At 43.6% G+C, this 20419-nt stretch overlaps 1 protein-coding gene, 1 long non-coding RNA gene and 1 pseudogene across 2 annotated transcripts in view; 2 read left to right on the top strand and 1 right to left on the bottom strand.

The window, feature by feature from the left end:
* Positions 1-20419, bottom strand: part of LOC116478760 (zinc finger protein 99-like) — a 277198-nt gene that overhangs the window by 42330 nt on the left and 214449 nt on the right.
* On the top strand, positions 1532-1888 carry LOC116478793 (large ribosomal subunit protein eL34-like; annotated as a pseudogene).
* Positions 11084-13259, top strand: LOC131380709 (uncharacterized). Its single transcript, XR_009208814.1, has 3 exons — positions 11084-11211; positions 11983-12086; positions 13113-13259. It is a non-coding gene; the product is annotated as an uncharacterized LOC131380709 (long non-coding RNA).

Genomic DNA, 20419 nt, shown 5'->3' with positions numbered 1-20419 from the left:
CGGATATAAAGTGGAGACGGCATTGAAATAGTGAACGAGGGTGATATAAATGGAATATTTATATAAAATACAGTTTTTAATAAAAAGCATTTGATGTTGTACAACTATAGATGAAATTATTAGTATGATGCCATAATATTTTTACTTCTGTTGACAGGATAACTTAATTCACAATATTCTTATTTCAAATAATATTACTTTTTTTGCTGTATATTTGCTAGCTTTTGGTCAAATATTACTGGAACTCAATAGAAATCAATAAAATTCATCTTTATTTTACCACAAGCATTTTATTATTGATGCATATGCTTATTTTGCTTAAAATCCATTAGCTTTTGATGAAAGATATATGCTTTTCTTTCAGTGTGTTGTTTATTGCTGAGAAGTGGCTGTCCTGCCAGGAAACTGCTATTCTCAGCCCTGTCCACACTGACTAATAGTGAGTGGAAGTGAAGTGTGAATAAGAACCAAATGTGTCTTCTCTGCATCTATTTTTTCATCCATTGGCTGAAGAAAGAGAAGGACGCAGAAAGAAGATGAAAGAAGATATGATCCCTGAAAGATCACATAGAAGTCTTCTTAATGAGAAAAAAATTATGTGACCATAAAATATATTATTTTCCTAAGCCTCTGAAATTTTAGTATACAACTTGCATTGCTTTAATGAATATATTATTCCTCCTGTTTTGATGCTTCAGGATATGACACAATTCCCTGGTGAACCAAAACTGAGAAAAGAATAACTTATTTATTAAAGTAAGAGATATAGGAAAGACCCATTACCTTTGACCAATATCTCCACCGACAGCCAATCATCATTCTATTCTCTGTTTCTATGAGTTAATTTTTTTATTTTTTTTTCAAGACGGAGTTTTGCTCTGGTCACCCAGGCTGGAGTGCAATGGGGTGATCTCAGCTCACGGCAACCTCCGCCTCCTGGATGCAAGCTATTCTCCTGCCTCAGCCTCCCGAGTGAGTAGCTGGGATTACAGTCATGCATGACCACGCCTGGCTAATTTTGTATTTTTAGAAGAGATGGGGTTTCTCCATGTTGGTCAGGCTTGTCTCGAACCCCCAACCTCAGGTGATCTGCCCGCCTTGGCTTCCCAAAGTGCTGGGATTACAGTCGTGAGCCACCATGCCCGGCCTTTTTTTGCAGGGGGGCGGGGCGGGGGGACGGAGTTTGGCTCTGTTGCCCAGGCTGGAGTGCAATTGAGCGATCTCAGCTCACCACAACCTCCGCCTCCCTGGTTCAAGGGATTCTCTTGCCTCAGCCTCCCAAGTAGCTGGAACTACAGGCGCCCACCACCCCGCCCAGCTAATTTTTGTATTTTTAGTAGAGATGGATTTTCACCATGTTGGCGTGACTGTTCTTGAACTCCTGACCTCAGGCGATCCACCCACCTCAGCCTCCCAAAGTGCTGGGATTACAGGTGAGCCACTGCGCCTGGCCGAATTAGAATTTTTTTCTACTTTACAGAGAAATAAGATCATGTGTCTCTTCCGGTGACGTTGTCTGCAGGCACTCAGAATGGTCCAGTGTTTGACATACTACCGACGTAGGCTTTCCTACAATACAGCGTCTAACAAAACTAGGCTGTCCTGAACCCCTGGTAATAGAAATGTTTACCTTTATACCAAGAAGGTTGGGAAAGCACCAACATCTGCTTGTGGCGTGTGCCCAGGCAGACTTCGAGGGGTTCGTGCTGTAAGACCTAAAGCTCTTATGAAATTGTCAAAAAGAAAGAAACATGTCAGCAGGGCCTATGGTGGTTCCATGTGTGCTAAATGTGTTCGTGGCAGGATCAAGCGTGCTTTCCTTATCGAGGAGCAGAAAATCGTCGTGAAAGTGTTGAAGGCACAAGTACAGAGTCAGAAAGCTAAATAAATAAAATTGAAACTTCTTTGAGAAAAAAAAAAAGAAACGAGATCATGTGGTATGTTTTTGTTTTCCTTTTTTCTTCGTGCCGGCTCTTTTTACTTAGCCTAATGTCCTCCAGATTCATCAATGTTGTTGCAGATAACAAGATTTCTTTATTTTTAAGGGCTGAATAGCAGTCCGTTGTGTAAATACATGAAATTTTCTTCATCCATTCACCTGTTGATGGACACTTAGGTTGATTATCTTACCTATTGTGAGTAACCTACTTCCTTCCCTCTCTTTCATTTGTTTTTATATCTTTTTTCTTTTTTATTTCTAAAAGTATTTTAATTTAAAATACAAATTATGACTTAAATTTTTCTGCCTTTTGGATAATATTTTGGCTAATTTTAAAAATAAATTTTTAAAAAAGTTCTTGGGGGCCAGGCATGGTAGCTCACGCCTGTAATCCAGCACTTTGGGAGGCTGAGGCGGGTGTTTCACGAGGTCGGGAGATTGAGACCATCTTGGCTAACATGGTGAAACCCTGTCTCTACTAAAAATACAGAAAATTATCCGGGCGTGGTAGCACGCGCCTGTAGTCCCAGCTACTAGGGAGGCTGAGGCAGGAGAATCGCTTGAACCCGGGAGGTGGAGTTTGCAGTGAACCGAGATCGTGCCACTGCACTCCAGCTTGGGCGACAGAGTGAGACTCCATCTCAAAAAAAAAAAAAATTTCTTGGATCAAGGCCATTACTTCATTATTAACATAATTTGAGACAAAATAGCAATAAAAATCAACACTGATTAGTGAAACAACAATTATCTAGCCCCTGGTAATCATTTCCTCTCTCACCCAACATGAAAGCTGCATCTTTTTGTCATCTCTCCCAGTGTGAGAAAGAAGTTTCTGATTAAATTGGCATAAAATTTTGTAAGATTTTACTCTTATGGTGTGAAAATTAAACTGCTCTATTAATAGAAAAGTTTACCTTTTGATAAGCATAATTTTACTCTGGTCTATGTAAATTCTTCAGAAAATCCTGACAGAATGCACTTAAATTTTTTGAAAATTAAAAATGCTTAAACATTTTTTATACAAACTAAAACAAAATAATTTTAGAGTCTTAGAGAACGTCTTTCAAATACTTTAAGTTACCTTCCTCTAGCTGTGTGCCCAGGATAATTTATTTTACATTTCTGAAGCTTCAATCTTCATTATTAATAATAAATACTATCTCACTCAGGGCTGTTTTAATTAACACATGGTAGCTATAAGTATTTTTCACTGAAAGTCTTGTCTAAACATTATAGTAAATATTTAAGAATAAATATTCATATTTCAAAGATATTATGTAAGTTGCTATATTTTGTCATGTTTAATGTATTTATCCTTTCTAGAAAATGCCAAAGTAAGAATTTTTTTATTTTCTCTGGAATAAAAGACTAAGGGGTTTCGACATTGTGACTGTGCTAATATTTGCATAGGGTTTTGACTGTTACTGTTGAATTTAGGTTGAATTTCAAATCCACTGTTGTTTAGCTTGTGTGGTTTCTGGTTCATTTGGGGAACCAAATATATTAGACGTGAACTATTTGGGGTAACTTGACATCATTTCTGCTGTCTTTCTGCTATTACATCTGGGGCTTTAGAAATTACTAGGATTCAAATAAAGTTGGTTTGGAATCAAGCAATAGAAAATTCCCCAAAATACTGAGGGAAATAGCTACTGAATAATGCCTTTCAGTGAAATTTATACATGAAACAGAGTTTAATGAAATTCATAGAATTATTGCAAGTTTTCTAAATTTAGACACTGACTGCAAACAACATATTAGGCACTTGTAGTTTGTCTATAGCATCTGTAGCTTGGGGAAGCTGACATTACAGAAAAGCATATTGCTGCTGTAATAAGATTTGGAACAAAAACTTACGTGCTTGTTAACATTCCCCCTTAGTAATCCTTAGATACTTGTCATTCTGGGTCAATATTTTTGGCACAACTGTTTATGATTTCAGAGATTCTATCTCACCAATTTCAAGCCATGGTGTTTTCAGCTGTTAATGTTTACTTGTACACAGTGAGCTTCATAGTTACATCATATTGGAGTCCCCCAGGCAATCCCTGAGCCTCAGAGCTGCCCATCCTACCTCATCCTTTTTGCTTCACATGCTGTTATTGAGTCCCTTTCACTCCATATTTGAGCCTTAATGAGGCTTCCATTTAAGGAAACCAGAGGAATGAGTTGCCCGTATATGTTGAGTTGAGAATCAGGATTCTCTTGAGTATAAAGACTTCACAGCTGGATGCGGTGACTCACATCGGTAATCCCAGCACTTTGGGAGGCCGAGGCAGGTGGATTAGGAGGTCAGGAGTTTGACACCAGCCTGACCAACATGGTGAAACCCGTCTCTACTAAAAATACAAAAATTAGCCGGGCATGGTGGTGTGCACCTGTAGTCCCAGCTGCTTGGGAGGCTGAGGCAGAGGTTGCAGTGAGCCAAGATCACTGCCACTGCACTCCAGCCTGGGCTACAGAGCGAGACTGTCTCAAAATAAATTAAAAATAAATAAGTAAATAAAAAGACTTTACATTTATCATTCATAGTACAAAGCAGTATTTTTTTTTTAATATGGGGTCTCACTCTGTCACCCAGGCTGGAGTGCAGTGGCGAGATCTCGGCTCACTGCAACCTCCACCTCCTGGGTTCAAGTGATTCTCCTGACTCAGCCTCCTGAGTCGCTGGGACTACAGGCACAAGCCACCACACATGACTAATTTTTGCATTTTTAGTAGAGATGGGTTTCACTATGTTGGTCAGGCTGGTCTTGAACTCTTGACCTCGTAATCTGCCCACCTCAGCCTCCCAAAGTGCTGGGATTACAGACATGAGCCACCACACCCAGCTACAAAGCAGTGTTTTTAAGATGTGAACATGCTTTACTCAAATTAAATATAAATGATTTTATCAGTATTCCAGTGTAGTGAAAATAATTGTATGAAGTTCACCAAATGTTCTGCTTCAGACTTTTTTGAAACAGAGATCAATGTGTATGCAATGGTGGATGTTAGTTGTTTTGGTGTCGGTTTTCATTTGTTTTCATTTTTAAGGATCTTTTCCTACTTTATGCTGATGTTTAGCTACACAAAGCTTATCAAAAGTTATACTTTACCACACTTTTTACCAAAATTTCAAATATTTAAATATTGAAAGTGATATTCTTGATTACCATTTTTTATGTGATGTAGTCTGCATTTATTAGTACTACATTGCATTTTTTTACGTGGCGCAAGGTTACAAAAATGCCTTCCAGTTGATTTCTTAGGTAACAGTAGAATCTGTTTTCTTAGACAATAACATGAGGATTCTTTGTATACTACCTTTGGAGGTTCTAAAAGCAACTGATTAAATGTACTGAAATCTGTCCTTATTAATGGAAATTTAATTCAAGGACTATGCAAAGAAAAGTCATTCAGGCACCCTGAAAATAAATTGGAATTTGGCACCTGACACTGATTAACAGGTTCAGCAGATTAGAGTAGACCTAAGTCCCTTTAAACAACATTAAAGACATTTTTTTTTTTTTTGAGACAGAGTCTTGCTCTGTCACCCAGCCTGGAGTCCAGTGGCACAATCTCGGCTCACTGCAACCTCCACGTCCTGAGTTCAAGCAATTCTTGTGCCTCAGACTCTCGAGTAGCTGGGATTACAGGTGCATGCTACCATGCCTGGCTAATTTTTTGTATTTTTAGTAGAGTCAGGGTTCCACCATGTTGGCCAGGCTGGTCTTGAACTCCTGACCTCAAGTGATCTGCCTGCCTTGGCCTCCCAAAGTGCTGGGATTACAGGCGGGAGCCACCAGGCTCAGCCCAAAATTTTTAAATTAAAAATATCTTCAGCAATTTTAAATAGGCCTGAGATTTGAAAGAAAAGTTGTTTACTCATCATTAATTGATATTAGGTTAAACTAGAACATTTTGAACATACTGTACAAAAAATTAAATAAAATTAGTCAACTTTCCCCAGACTCAATCTGATTAAAATGGGACATCTGGGTATTTAAAAACCAGATTAGGCCAGGCGCGGTGACTCACACCTATAATCCCAGCACTTTGGTCTACAATGTGACTTCATATAAATACACTACAATTTATTTATTCAACTGTTCATGAATATTTTGGTAATTTTCCAGATTTTTCAGTGCTTCTATAGACTGTCCTGTGCTTTATTTATTTTTAGTTTTATTTTTTGAGACGGAGTTTCACTCTCGTTACCCAGGCTGGATTGCATTGGCATGATCTCGGCTCACTCCAATTTGCAATTTTTTGTTTTATTTTTTGAGATGGAGTCTTGCCCTGTTGCCCAGGCTGGAGTGCAATGGCATGGTCTTGGCTCACTGCAACCTTTGCCTTCTGGTTTCAAGTGATTCTCCTGCCTCTGCCTCCCAAATAGCTGGGATTACAGGTGCCTGCCAACACACCTGGCTAATTTTTTGTGTCTTTAGTAGAGACAGGGTTTCTCCATGTTGGCCAGGCTGGTCTCAAACTCCTGACCTCATGATCCACCCACCTTGGCCTCCCAAAGTGCTGGGATTACAGGTGTGAGCCACCGCACCCAGCCTCTGCAATTTTTAATTAAATAAATTTTATTTGACTTTGAAGAATCTATTTATTTATTTTTATTGATTTATTGATTTATTTTTTTTTTTGAGATGGAGTCTCACTCTGTCCCCCAGGCTGGAGTGCAATGGTGTGATCTCAGCTCACTGCAACCTCTGCCTCCTGGGTTTAAGCAATTCTCCTGCCTCAGCCTCCGAAGTGGCTGCAATTACAGGCACATGCCACCATCCTCAGCTAATTTTTTGTATATTTAGTACAGACGGGGTTTCACCATGCGGGCCAGTCTGGTCTCGAACTCCCGACCTCGTGATCTGCCAACTGGGCCTCCCAAAGTGCTCGGATTACAGGTGTGAGCCACTGCACCTGGCCTAAAGCATTCATTTTCTTAAAAATAACTGTGGTAAAATTGATTTGTTTATCTTTCTCTGAACATTTTTTTCCACATCTCTGTTTCTTTACACATAAGATTTATCTGCCAAAATTTTTTTTCTTATTTTGACCATTCTCAGTGACGGCCATTTCACCCCAGGAGATACTGTAACCAAGCAGGTACAATTTCAGTACGGTCTTGAAGAAGGCAGGCCTTGGCTGACCAGGTGAGCTCTAAGCAATTGTAAATAACTACCTTCTAAATATGTATAATTTATATTTTTTATTTATACACCATAAACATTAAGCTATAATATTTACAATATTATTTTCTGTTTTGAGGTCTACAACTATATCTACATAACACCAATGACAATATTTTAATAAACAGGAGGAATATATACATAGCTCTACAAAAAAAAGCCTGATACCTTTCCATCTGTATAAGATACTGTAGAATCAATTTCCAAAGCTCAAAGAACTAAAACACACACACACACACACACACACACACACACACACACACACACACACACACACACACACACACACACACACACACACACACACACACACACACAACATCCTAATACAAGATTCAACATTTCTTCTCTTTGCTGGGTCCAGGTATGAGAGTCATCACCGTGTCTGTGAGCTGAGTCCAGAAATAAGACATCCACCTGTGGTAAGATCCACATATAAAAGTCACAATACAAACTGAGCTATATCCACAAGTGAGACTCCGAACCTCAGCAGTGGGCTCCGTCCATATGTGAGGGTGATAATCCTGTCAGCTGGGTGTGCATAGAAGAGTCACAAACTCAACTTTGTACTGGGCCCTGAGGTGAAATTCAGTGAAACCTAACGGCTTTATATTATATGCATGAATGTGGTAATATTCTAAGATCTTTCTGCAAGCAGAAGACTCAGAACCTTCCCCATTGCCCTAAGCCCATCTGCAAGAATCAGCACCTCTTCTATTGGCTAAATCCAAGTATGAGAGTCATCATTGCACCTGTGAGCTTGGTCCAGAAATGAGTCATCATCTCACACATTGCTAAATTTACATATGACAGTCACAACTCTAACTGTGGACCACGTCCACATGTGAGATTCAGGACCTCACCAGTGGGTTCTGTCCATGTGTGAAAGTGACAATTCTAATTGTCAGGTGGGCGTGCCTGTGGGATACACAATCTCACCTGTGTGCTGAGTCCTGTTACGACACTCTTCTGTGTCACTCAAGGATGTTATAGGATATGCATGAGTGTCATCATCTTCTGTGACATTACCACAAGTAGGAAACAGAAGACCTTACCTATTCCCCAAATTCTAGCCGTGAGAGTCAAAATCTTTCCTATTGGTTGGGTCCGCATATGAGAGTCATCATCACACCCATGAACTAGGCCTAGGTATGTCACAATCCCACCTGTGGGAAGACCAGACAGGAGAGTCACATTGCTTGAATGTTGGTCTAGGACTATTTCAATAACCCCCTGTGTTCAGGGCCCTGGCAAGAAAGTCACATTACTTGAGTGCTGAGCTCAGCAATATGTCACAATGCCTCCAGTGGGCAGGGCCTAGCCTAGAGAACCACATCACCTGGGTACTGTGCAAAGCAATATTTCACAATTAACTCTGTTTACAGGGCTCAGGAAGGAGAGGAAAGTCACATCATGTAGGTTCTGACCTATTGAATAGGTCACAATCCCTCCTTTGACAGAACTCAGGCAGCAGAGTCACATCATTTGTGTGTAGGGCCCAGTAATATGTCAAAATCCTCACTGCAGTCAGGGCCCATGACGGAAGAAAGAGTCATGTCACTTAGGTTCTGGGCAAGGAATATGTCACAATCCACCTGTGGACTCAGCTCTGGCCCCAGGGTCACATCTCCTGAGCACTAAATTCAGCAATATGTCACAGTGCCCTTTGTGGTACAGGCCAGAGCAGTTGTATCACATCACCTAGGTGCTATGCCCCGCAATATGTCACTATTTATTTTGTGGGCAAGGCCCAAGCAAAAGAAGAATTACATCATCTAGGTGATGAGCCCCATGATATATCACAGTGCCCCCTTTGTGTAGGGTCCAAGCAGAAGTGAAAAGTCGCGTCATCATGTCTTGGGCCTAGGAATACATCACAATGGCTTGTGTAAGCAGTGCTTAGGCCGAAGAGTCCCATTACCTAGGTGCTGGGCCCAGAGATACGTGGAAATCTTCCTGTGGGCAGAGCACAAGCAGGTGAGGAAGGTCACATCACCTAGGTGGTAGGCCCAGAGATATGTTGCAATTTCCCCTTTAGGCCAGGCCAATGCCTAAGAGTCACATCACCTGGGAGATAGTCCCCACACTATATCACCTTGCCCCTTATAGACAAGGCCCTGGTGGGAGCTGAAAATTGCATTACCTAAGGGCTAGTCTCAGTGATATCTTACAATTCTCTTTTAGGACAGAGTCCAGACAGGAGAGGAGAGTCACATCACCTAGGTACTGAGCCCAGTGACATGTCACCATTCTCTTTTATGGCAGGGCCCAGGAGAGTCACGTCACCAAGGTGCTGGGTTCAGTGATATGTCAGTATCTCCCCTATGGACAGGACTCAAGCAGGAGAAAACACTGATATGGTTTGGCTGTGTCCCCACCCAAATCTCACCTAAATTTTAACAATCCCTACATGTTAAGAGCAAGGACAGGTAAATATAATTGGATTATGGAGGTGGTTCTCCTATACTCTTCTTGGGCTAGTGAATAAGTCTTATGGGATCTAATGGTTTTATAAAGGGGAGTTCTCCTGCCCTTATGCCTGCCACCATGTAAGATGCCTTTTTGCTCTTCCTTTGTCTTTTACCAGGATTCTGAGGCCTCCTTAGCATGTGGAACTGGAGTCTATTAAACCTATTTCTTCTATAAATTACCCAGTCTTGAGTATGACTTTATTAGCAGTATGAGAACAGACTAATGTAGAAAGTCACATTTTTAGTTGATGGGCCCATATATATATCACAATGCCCTCTGTGGGTCCACGCAGCAGAGTCAAGCCGCTTGAGTGCTGGGCCCAGCATTTTGTAACAATCACAGCTGTGGGCGGCGCCTATTCAGAAGAGGACAGCCACTTCACCCAGGTGATGGTGCCAGAGATATGTCACAATGCCCCTTTTGGGCAAGGCCCAGGTAGTAGAGGAGAGTCACCTCACCTAGGTCTGGGGCCCAGTGATATTTTCTATTTTTCTGTATATAAGGCACAGGAAAAAAGTCACATCACATAGGTTCTGGGTTCAGTGATATGTCACAATTCTTCCTGTGGGCAACGCAGAGGCAGAAGGGTCAGCTCACCTACATGCCGGATACAGTAACATGTATACAGAAAGTTGTTTCATATCCTGGGCCTGTCACCAAGTGATGTGACTATCTTCATTTGCCTGATCCTAGCTCTCAGGGGAGAATGGAACATATCACTTTGTTCAGTACTGAGCTGATGTGACTTCTCTTGTCTTCTGAAGTTTTCCTCACAGGGGAGATCGTGACATAAAGTTGGGCCCAACACCACGGTGATGTTACTCTTTTGCCTTGGCACTGTCTTCAGAAGGCATTGTGACATATTGCTGTTACCAGCACCAAGGTGAAGTGTGTCTTGTGTTTGGACCCTGCCCATAGAGTGCATTGTGACATATCTTTGGGCCCATCAACTATTTGATTTGACTATCTCCCCTTACCACACATCTTTGCCCATAAGGGATATGGTGACATATATCTGGGCCCGGCACCTGGGAAATGCGATGCTCCTCTCTTGCCTGAGCTATGTTCAGAAAAGAAAGGGTGATGTGTTGTTGTTTATCACCTAGGTGATGTGACCTAGCACATTACTGAGCGCAAAGGTGATGTGATACTTTTGCCTGTCCTTGCCAATAGAGGTAACTGGAATATATCTCTGGGGCCCATAACCTAGATGATGTGAGTCTCCTTTTGTTTCTTGAGTCTGTCCACAGTGGAAATTATGACATATTGCCAGGCCTTGCACCCAGTTTTTGTGACTCTCCTGCTTGTGTCCTTCTCACGTGGGACATTGTGACATATTTCTGAATCCAACACCAAGGTGATGTTACTCTCTTGCCTGAATTATTGTGACATCTCTCTGCACTCATCACACAGGTGATTTGACTTCTTTCCCCTGCCTGGTCCCTGCTCACAGAGGGCATTGTGACATATCACTTGGCTCAGCACCTACATCACGTGCCTCAACCATGCTTACTAGGGTGATTGTGAAATATAACTTGGTCTATCCCATAGGCTTTGCGACTTTCTTCTTCCTGAGCCCTAACACAGAAAGCATTGGGATATACCTCTGGGCCTCTTGCCTAGGTGAGGAGACTTTTCTGCTTAGGTCCTCTTCTTAGGGGGTATTGTGATATATTGCTGGACCCAGCAACTAGATGATGATGATGTGATTCTCTTCCACTGCTTGGACTTTGCCCAAGAAGGAATTGTGATGTATCACGGAGCCAAGAACCTAGGTGTTGTGAATCTCCTCTTCTGCTGGGGCCCTGCGTACATTCTATGTTGTGACATATGGCTGGGGTCAAAACCTAGGTGATGCAACTCTTCAACCTGGGCCCTGCCAGCAGGGGTATTAGGACATCTTTTTGTTCATCACTTAGGTGTTGTGACTCTTTTCTTCTGCCTGGGTCCTGACAAAAAAAGGGGATTGGGGCATGTCCCTTGACCGAGCACCTAGGTGATGTGACTGTCTTATTTGCCTGGGCTTTGCATATTTGGGGTATTGAGACACAAGGCTGAGCCCTACATCAATGGGATTTAAGACTCCTGCCTTGGTCCTGCCAACAGAAAACCTTTTTACATATGCCTGAATCCATCACCTAGGATATGTGACTCTCCTTTTCTGCTGGCATTCTGCCCACAGGAAAGACTGGCACATATTGCTGGGCCCACCATTGAGACGACGTGTCTTTCCTGCCTGGGTACTGCCCACAGGGAGCATTGTGACATATCACTGGGCCCAGAACCTAGGTGATGTGAGTATGCATCGTGTTCCCTGCTTTCAGGAAGGGATGGTAAAATATCCCTGACTGAGCATGCAGGGATGTGACTCTTTTACCTAGTCTTTGTCCTCAGGGAAGATTGTGTCATATGCCTTGCCCAGCTCCCAGGTGATATGACTCTCCTGCTCACTCTCTACCTATAGGTGGGATTACGACATATCTTGGCCCAGCTCACAGGTAGGATGCTGACCCTCTTTCCCCGAACCAGTCAAAATAAGATACTCTCATAGCTAGGCTTAGTGAAATGGGTAAGATCCTGGGTCTCCTCTGCGTATTAAAGTCATAGAGAACTACCACTTTCTTGTATCTTATATAAAGTCCTCCAGTGGTAGAGAGGATGTCATCACAGGGCCCAGGACACAAGTCAGATTATGTTTCTCATACGCGCACCCAGCCAACTGTTAGGATTGTCACCCTCACATCTAAACAGAGACTACTGGTGAAATGCTGAATCTCACATGTAGACGCAGTCTGCAGTTAAAATTCTGACTGTCACAAGTGATCAGTTGGCCACAGCTGTACTGGTGACTCATTCCTAAACCCAGCTCATAGAGAGGTCAGGACTCTCCCATCTAGACTCGGCCAATAGGAGAGATGTTGAGTCTCATATGTGGACTTAGGGGCACAGGTACTATCATGGGTGCATAACAGCATGAAGGTCTCAGAGCAGATGTTGACTCTCATACATAGCATATACAGCCCCTGAATGGTAGAGAGACTGTCCTCACAGAGCCCAGCAAACAGGTAAAATTGTGACATTCCTTTGCACAGGTGGCCAATAGTAAAGACTGTCATCTTTCCACATGAACACAGCCCACTGTTGAGGTTCTGAATCTCCCACCTGGAGGCAGTGGAAAGTTGGAGAATTAACTCTTTTACATGGATCTTGTCCCTAGATGGGTTGGTGAATCTCAGACCAAGATTCCCCACAGCTGTGAGGCTGTGACTGCACTAAGGGGAAACAGTCTTCAGAAGGAATTGAGTCTCTTTTGTACAGATCCAGTTTATTTTTGAGATTGTGACTCATATACTTAGACCAAACCAACAACTGGGACATGTGCGGGATTGTTAATCCTATCCCTGGACCTTCCTGTAGGTGTGATTCTGATGTATGCCTCTGCCCAGAATCTGAGTGATTTGACTCTCTTGCCTGAGTCTACCATCCAGTAGAGATTATGACATGTCATTTTTTCCCATACTTAGATGATGTGATCTATTCTCCTGTCTTGGTTCTCTCCATAGAAGACATTATGATGTATTTACAGGCCCTGCACCCAGTTTATGTGATTTCTGCCTGTGGCCTGCCCACATTGGCTATTTTGACATACTGCACAGTCCAACACCCAGGTGATTTTACTCTTCTGCCTGGGCCCTTCCTACAGGGGACATTATTAAATATTTCTGTGCCCATTATCCATGTGTCTGTGTGTGTGTGGTGTGTGTCTTAAGACAGAGTCTCGCTCTATCACCCAGGCTGGTGTGCAGTGGCATGACCTTGGCTCACTGCAACCTGCACCTCCCAGCTTCAAGCAATTCTCATACCTCAGCCTCCCAAGTAGCCGGGATTACAGGTGCCCACCATCACGCCTGACTAATTTTTGTATTTGTAGTGTAGACAGGGTTTCACCATGTTGGCCAGGCTGGTCTCGAACTCCTGACCTCTGGTGATCCCCCTGCCTCAGCCACCCAAAGTGCTGGGATTACAGGCATGAGTGACCGCGCCTGGCCACATCCGTGTGTTTTGACTCTTTTCTCCTACATGATTTCTGTTGATGGGGAGATTGAGACATGTCTCTGGCCTCAGCACCCAGCTGATGTGACTCGTCTCTTTTTCCTTTATTTTGTGCACACAAAAGATAGTGACATATCACTAGGTCAAACAAGGTGATATTACTCTCTTGATTTGGTCCTGCTCTCAAAAGGCATTGTGACGTATCGATGAGCCCAGCACAAAAGTGATTTGAGTCTCATGCCTGGACTCTGCCTACAGGGGCATTGTGACATATCTCTGGGCTGATCTACTATTTGATGTGACTCTCCTTTTGTACCTGGGCTTTGCCTATAGAAGACATTGTGACATATCTCTCAGCTCTGCACCCAGGTGACTTGACTTACCTCTTCTGCCTGGGCCACACCTACAGGGAACATTGATGCATATCTGTGGCCCCAATATGTAGATGATGTGACTTTTTTCTTTTCTTGGACCCGTCCACAGTGGGAATTGTGACATATCACTTGGCTTAGCATTTGTGTGGTGTGACTCTCCTCTCATACCTAGGCCCTGCCCACCAGGGTGATTGTGACATATATCTGGGTGCAGCCCCTAGGTTATTTGAAGCTCCTCTTTTCCATGATCCCACTTATAGCATGCATTGTGAAATCTCTGGTCTACTCACCTCAGTTATGTGACTTTACTTTTAATATTTATTTATTTATTTTTATTTATTTGTTTTTGAGATGGAGTCTTTCTCTGTCCCCCAGGCTGGAGTGCCGTGGCGCGATCTCGGCTCACTGCAAGCTCCACTTCCCGGGTTCATGCCATTCTCCTGCCTCAGCCTCCTGAGTAGCTGGGACTACAGGCGCCTGCCAACACGCCTGGCTAATGTTTTTTTGTATTTTTAGTAGAGACGGGGTTTCACCGTGTTACTCAGGATGGTCTTGATCTCCTGACCTCGTGATCCGCCCGCCTCGGCCTCCCAAAGTGCTGGGATTACAGGCTTGAGCCACCGCGCCTGGACTTATTTATTTATTTTTGAGAGGGAGTTTCACTCTTTTGCCCAGGCTAGAGTGCAGTGTTATGATCTCGGCTCACCGCAATCTCCGCCTCCCCAGTTCAAGTGATTCTCCTGCCTCAGCCTTCAGAGTAGCTGGGATTACAGGCATGCGCCACCACACCCAGCTAATTTTGTATTTTTACTAGAGACAGCGTTTCTCCATGTTGGTCAGGCTGGTCTCAAACACCTGACCTCAGGTGACCCGCCCACCAGGCCTCCCAAAGTGCTGGGATTACAGGTGTGAGCCACCGTGCCCAGCCGTGACTCTTTTCTTTGCCCTTCCATCAGGGGGCATTTTGACATATTGCTGGGTTGATTATCTGGATGATGTGACTCTCCTCACCTGCCTGCATACCACCTGAAGGGAACATTGTGACATATCTTTGAACCCACTTTTTACATAATGTGCTTCTTCTCTGCTGCCAAAGACATGCCTAAAGAAAAGATTCTTTAGTCCCCTGTGACATATCTCTGGGCTCGGGACCCAAATGTCATGAATCTCCTGTCTGGGCTCTGCCTAGAGGAAATATTATATGTTGCTGGGCCCTGAACACAAGTGATGTGACTCTTCTGCCTGGGCCTTTTCCATAGAGGGGATTGAGACATATTCCAGGTGAAGAATCAAGGTGATGTTACTCTTATTTCTCAGCCTTTCCCTAAGGTAAGACTGTGACATATAACTTGGCCCAGCATACAGATGAGATTTTTACTGTTGTATGCAAACCCAGCCAAAAGTTACTATTGTCACTATAACACAGGAACAAAGACCACTGTTGAGGTCCTGAATCTTATGTGAACACAGCCAACAGTTGGAATTGGGACTGTCATATGTATATCTTGCCAGAAGTGAGATAGTGACTCACTCTGGATTCAGCTCACAGGAATGGTGATGACTCATACTTGGACCCAGCTAATAAGAGAGATGTTGACTCTGGTAGCTGCTTTGGGGTCTGGGTCCTTTACTCGTAGGAAAGTAACAGAAGATTATGACACTCACATATGTTGTATAAAGCTCTTGGGAAATACTGTCATTGCAGGGCCCAGTCCACAGGTGTAATTGTGACTCTTTTATACACATCTAGTCAACAGTTCGAACTGCCATGCTCATACATAGACCGAGCCTACTGGTGATGTCCTAAATCTTACACATGAACCCATTCCACCATTGAAATTGTGACTGTTATATATGGATCCAGCCACAGGTTGGATGGTGACAAATTTCTGTACCCAACTCACTTGCACAATGAACCTGGCCAATAGAAGATATTTTGACTCTTGTACCTAGGCTTAGATCAACAGGTAAGGTTTTGGGTTTTCTACTTATATAAATGTCACAGAGGATTATCACACTCACTTATATTGTATAATGCCCCCAGGGTTGTAAAGAAAGTGCCATTACATAACTCAGCACAAAGTTGAGATTGTGACTCTCAGATGCACACTCAGCCAACAGTACAGAATTGCCATTCATACACATGGACAGAACCCACTGGTGAGGTCCTGAATTTTACTCACAGATGCAATCCACAGTTGGAGTTTTTAATGTCATGTGTGCATCTAGCCACCGGTGGGATGGTGACTCATATCTGAACCTAACTAAGAGGCAGAGCAATGACTTTTATACCTGGACACAGCCAATGTGAGAAATGTTGACTCTCATACCTGGGCATGGGGCAACAGGTAAAATCATGCATTTATACAGCACTAATGTCTCACAGGGGACTGGGAGTCTCACCCAAACAATATACAGCCCTCTGGTGGTACAGAGAGTGTCATAAGAGGACCCAGAACACAGCTGAGATTGTGATTCTCATATACACTTCCAGCCCACAGTAAAAATTGTCATCCTCCCACATGAATACAGACAACTGTTGAGATTCTGAATCACACCTGGACACAGTTGAAAGTTGGAATTATAATCCTCACATGTAGATTTTGTCTACAGGTAGATGGTAACTGTAGGACCAGGATTCATTATACCTGTCAGGCTTTGACTCTGATACCAGTACACAGCCTACAGGTAAAATTGAGGGTCTCATGCATGAATCTAGTCCGTCATTGAGACTGTGACTCATGCATTTGGATGCAACTCATGGGAGGTGTTGACTTTCCCACCTAAAGCTGGAACATATGTGGAATTGTGAATCTCATCCCTGGACCTTCCCACAAGTGTGATTGTGACATATACTTTTGCATAACACCTGAGTGATTTTACTTTCCTGCCTGGGCACAGCCCTCAGGGGAGATTGTGACATATACCTGGGTCAAGTACCTAGGTGACGTGACTCTCTTGCTTGAGCCCTACCTGCAGAGGGTGTTGTGAAATATCACTGGGTCATCTGACTCTTATCATTAGCCTGGGCCCTGCCCACAAAGCCATTGTGAGATATCACTGAGCCCAGCACCTCGGTGATGTGACTGTACTGCCTGGGCCCTGCCCACAGTAGGTATTGTGACATACCTCTGAACTCATTGCCTAGATGATGTGACTTTTTTCTTTTGCCTGCATTCTGCCCCTTGAAAATGGACTGTGACATACCACAGGCCCATGGACTTAGGTGATATGATTCTCCTCTTCTGCCTGGGTCATGGCAACAGGAGGCTGAATTATTTTAGCAAGCCCAGATTGCAGGTAATGTAAGCTTCTATCCTCGGCCCTGCCCACAGGAGGTATCGTGATTTATCTCTGTGGCCATAATTTAGGTGCTGTGACTCTTCTATTCTCTCTAAGCCATGCCAGTGGAGGGGGACTGAAACATATCTTTGGGACAGCACAAAGGTAATGTGAAATTCCTGCCCGGGCCATGCCCATAGAAGGCATTGTGACATATCACTGGTCACAGTATGCAGGTAATTTAAGTCTCCTTCCTGGGCCCTGCCCACAGGGGATATTGTAACATATCTTTAGCCCAGCACTTAAAATACGTGGCTCTCTTAGCTTGTTTCTTTTCCACAAGTGGCATTTTGACATATAAGTGTACCCAGTACACAGATGAGATTGTGACTCTTGTACGCTCATCCAGCCAACAGTTATGAGTGTCACTCTCACACATGGACAGAGACCTCTAGTGAGGTCCTGAGTCTTGTACATGGACACAGCCCACAGTTGGAATTTTGACTGTCATATGTAGATCCAGCCACAGGCGTGATGTTAGCTCACAGGCACAATGATGACTCTTATAACTAAACCCAGCCAATAAAATACATGTTGACCCTTACAGCTGAGCTTAAGGAAACTGGTAGGGTCCTGAGTCTCCTACCTGTATGAAAGGCACGGCAGATTATGAAACTTATGCATATTGTATAATGCCCCCTGGCAGTACAGAGTTTTATTACAGGGGCCAGCACACAGGTGAGATTATGACTTTGATATGCAGACACAGGTAACAGTATTGTCACCTTGGTGCTAAGCCCAGCAGTACAAGTCAATTCTTTTTTAGGACTGTGAGCCCTAGGAACAGCAAAAGTCACATCAACTAGGTGCTGGGTCCAGTAATATGTCACCATATCCCTTGACAAAACAGCACAGGTAAGATAGTCACATCAACTAGGTGGGAGTCAGAACCTGGATAATAGAGGAGTGACATCAGCTTGGTGCTGGGCCCAGTGAAATGTCATGTTGGGTATAAGTACATGAGTCATGATCTCAATGGTGTACTGGATCCATGCATGACAGCATCAATCTGTCCTGTGGACTGTCTTCTTAGTAGAATGACAGCCTCACAGGTTTGCTGAATGTTGGTTGGAGAGTCAGAAACCCAAATGTGAATGAAATCTGCATATGAGTCAATTCACTACTTTTGACTGGCTTTGGGTGTGAGATTCAGGACCTCAGCAGTGGGCTGTGTTCAGGTGGGATGATGACAGTCTATACTGTTGGCTGGGTGTGCATATCACTGTCACAATCTCAGCTGTGTGCAGTGCTCCGGCAGAAAAGAAGAGTCAAATCACCTAGATGAATAATTAAGATATTTTATTCTCTTTTATTAGTCTTTTCTAATACTTCTATGGGCAAAGCCAATGGAGGAGAGTTGCATCCCCTATGTTTCGGACACAGCCATATGTCACAATACACAATGTGTGCAGGGTCCAGGCAGTAGAGGGAAGTCAAATAACCTAGGTGCTGGACCCAGTGATGTATCACAAGGAGGTATCCTTGGACAGAGCCCAAGCAGTAGAGGAGAGTCACATCACCTCAGTGCTGTGTGCAAAAATGTGTCACAATACCAACTGAGTGGATGGCTCACTCATGAGAGTCACGCCACCTAGGGGAGGGTCTCAAAAATATGTTGCAATGCCCCCTGTGGGTAGGGCTCGATGGAAAAGAAGAGTCACATAAGTTAGGGGCTTCATGTCACAATCACTCCAGTTGAAAGAGACAAGGCACAAGAGAAGTGATGCATCACATAGATGCTGGGCCCAGCAATATGTCACATTCGTCACATGGACAGGCCCTATGAAGAAAAGAAGAGTCACATCATCCAGGTGATGGGCCCAGAGATATGTCTCCATGACCCGTCACCTGTGTGCTGGGCACTGGCCAGTCATAAGTAACTGCCTTCTGTGGGCATGGCCAGGTAAGAGAGGAGAGTCACATCACCTAGACGCTGGTCCTAGAGATATGCCACAATCTATTCTATGGGCACAGTTCAGGTAAGAGAAGAGAAAAGTCACATTAGCTAGGTGACTGGCTCAGAGCTATGTCACAATGCTCCTACAAGGCAGGGTCCAGGCAGAAGACCCAAATCACCTTGGTGCTGAGCCCAGCAATATGTCACAATCTCCCCTGTAGGCAGAACCTGAGACTAAGAGTTACACCAATTACCTGTTGGCCTACTGATAGGTCATAATCTTCCCTGTGAGCAGAAACCAGGCAATAGAAAAGGTTCATATCACCTGTGCGATTGGCACATAGATATGTCAAAATGCTCCCTACTGGCAGATCCCAGGCAGAAGGCTTACAAAACATAAACGTCAGCCCCAAAAACATATCACAATGATCCACACAGGCTGGGCACAGGCAGAATAGACATATGACCTGAGTGCTGAGTGCAGGACCTAGAAACATGGGACAATGCTCCATGTAGGCAGGGCCAAGGCAGAAGAATAGAATAACATCACCTATGTTCTGGGTTCAGCGATATGTCACAATTTCATCTGTGAGCTGGGCCCAGACTTCAAATTATGCTGGGTGCTGGGTACATGATATGTCAGTCACACCTGCAGGAAGGTCCAGGGATGAGATTAACAATCCTGCACATATACCAGTTTCAGATATGACAGTCAACACATCCTGAATGTTGGGTCCAACTACATGAGGCACATCTCATCAGTGAACCAGATCTATGCGTCATAGCCTCAATTCCTATTGCATATTGTGTTGACTTAATGGAGTCCCAGCCTTCTTGGTGTGCTGAATCCCGATCTGAGAGTCACCCACCCACCTGTGGACCACAATTATGTATAAGAGCCTTTTTAAAAAAAATCTTCTGACTGCCTCTGGTTGTTAGATTTAGAACCTCAACAGTGCACTGTGTCGATGTATGTATGACTTACATCTTTACTTGACCATCTTTACTTTCAGCTGGGTGTTCATATGAGGGTCACAATCTCACCTGTCTGCTGGGCCCTGTGAAAACATTCTCTGTACCAACTGATGGCATTATACAGTGTGCATTAGTGTCACCATTCACTCTGAGACATTCATGCTGGTATGGACCAATGATTGTACCTGTG

Source organism: Hylobates moloch, unplaced genomic scaffold (genome assembly GCF_009828535.3).
Source record: "Hylobates moloch isolate HMO894 unplaced genomic scaffold, HMol_V3 SCAFFOLD_12, whole genome shotgun sequence".
NCBI classification, from domain to species: Eukaryota; Metazoa; Chordata; class Mammalia; order Primates; family Hylobatidae; genus Hylobates; species Hylobates moloch.
This window is presented reverse-complemented; position numbering and strand designations above follow the sequence as displayed.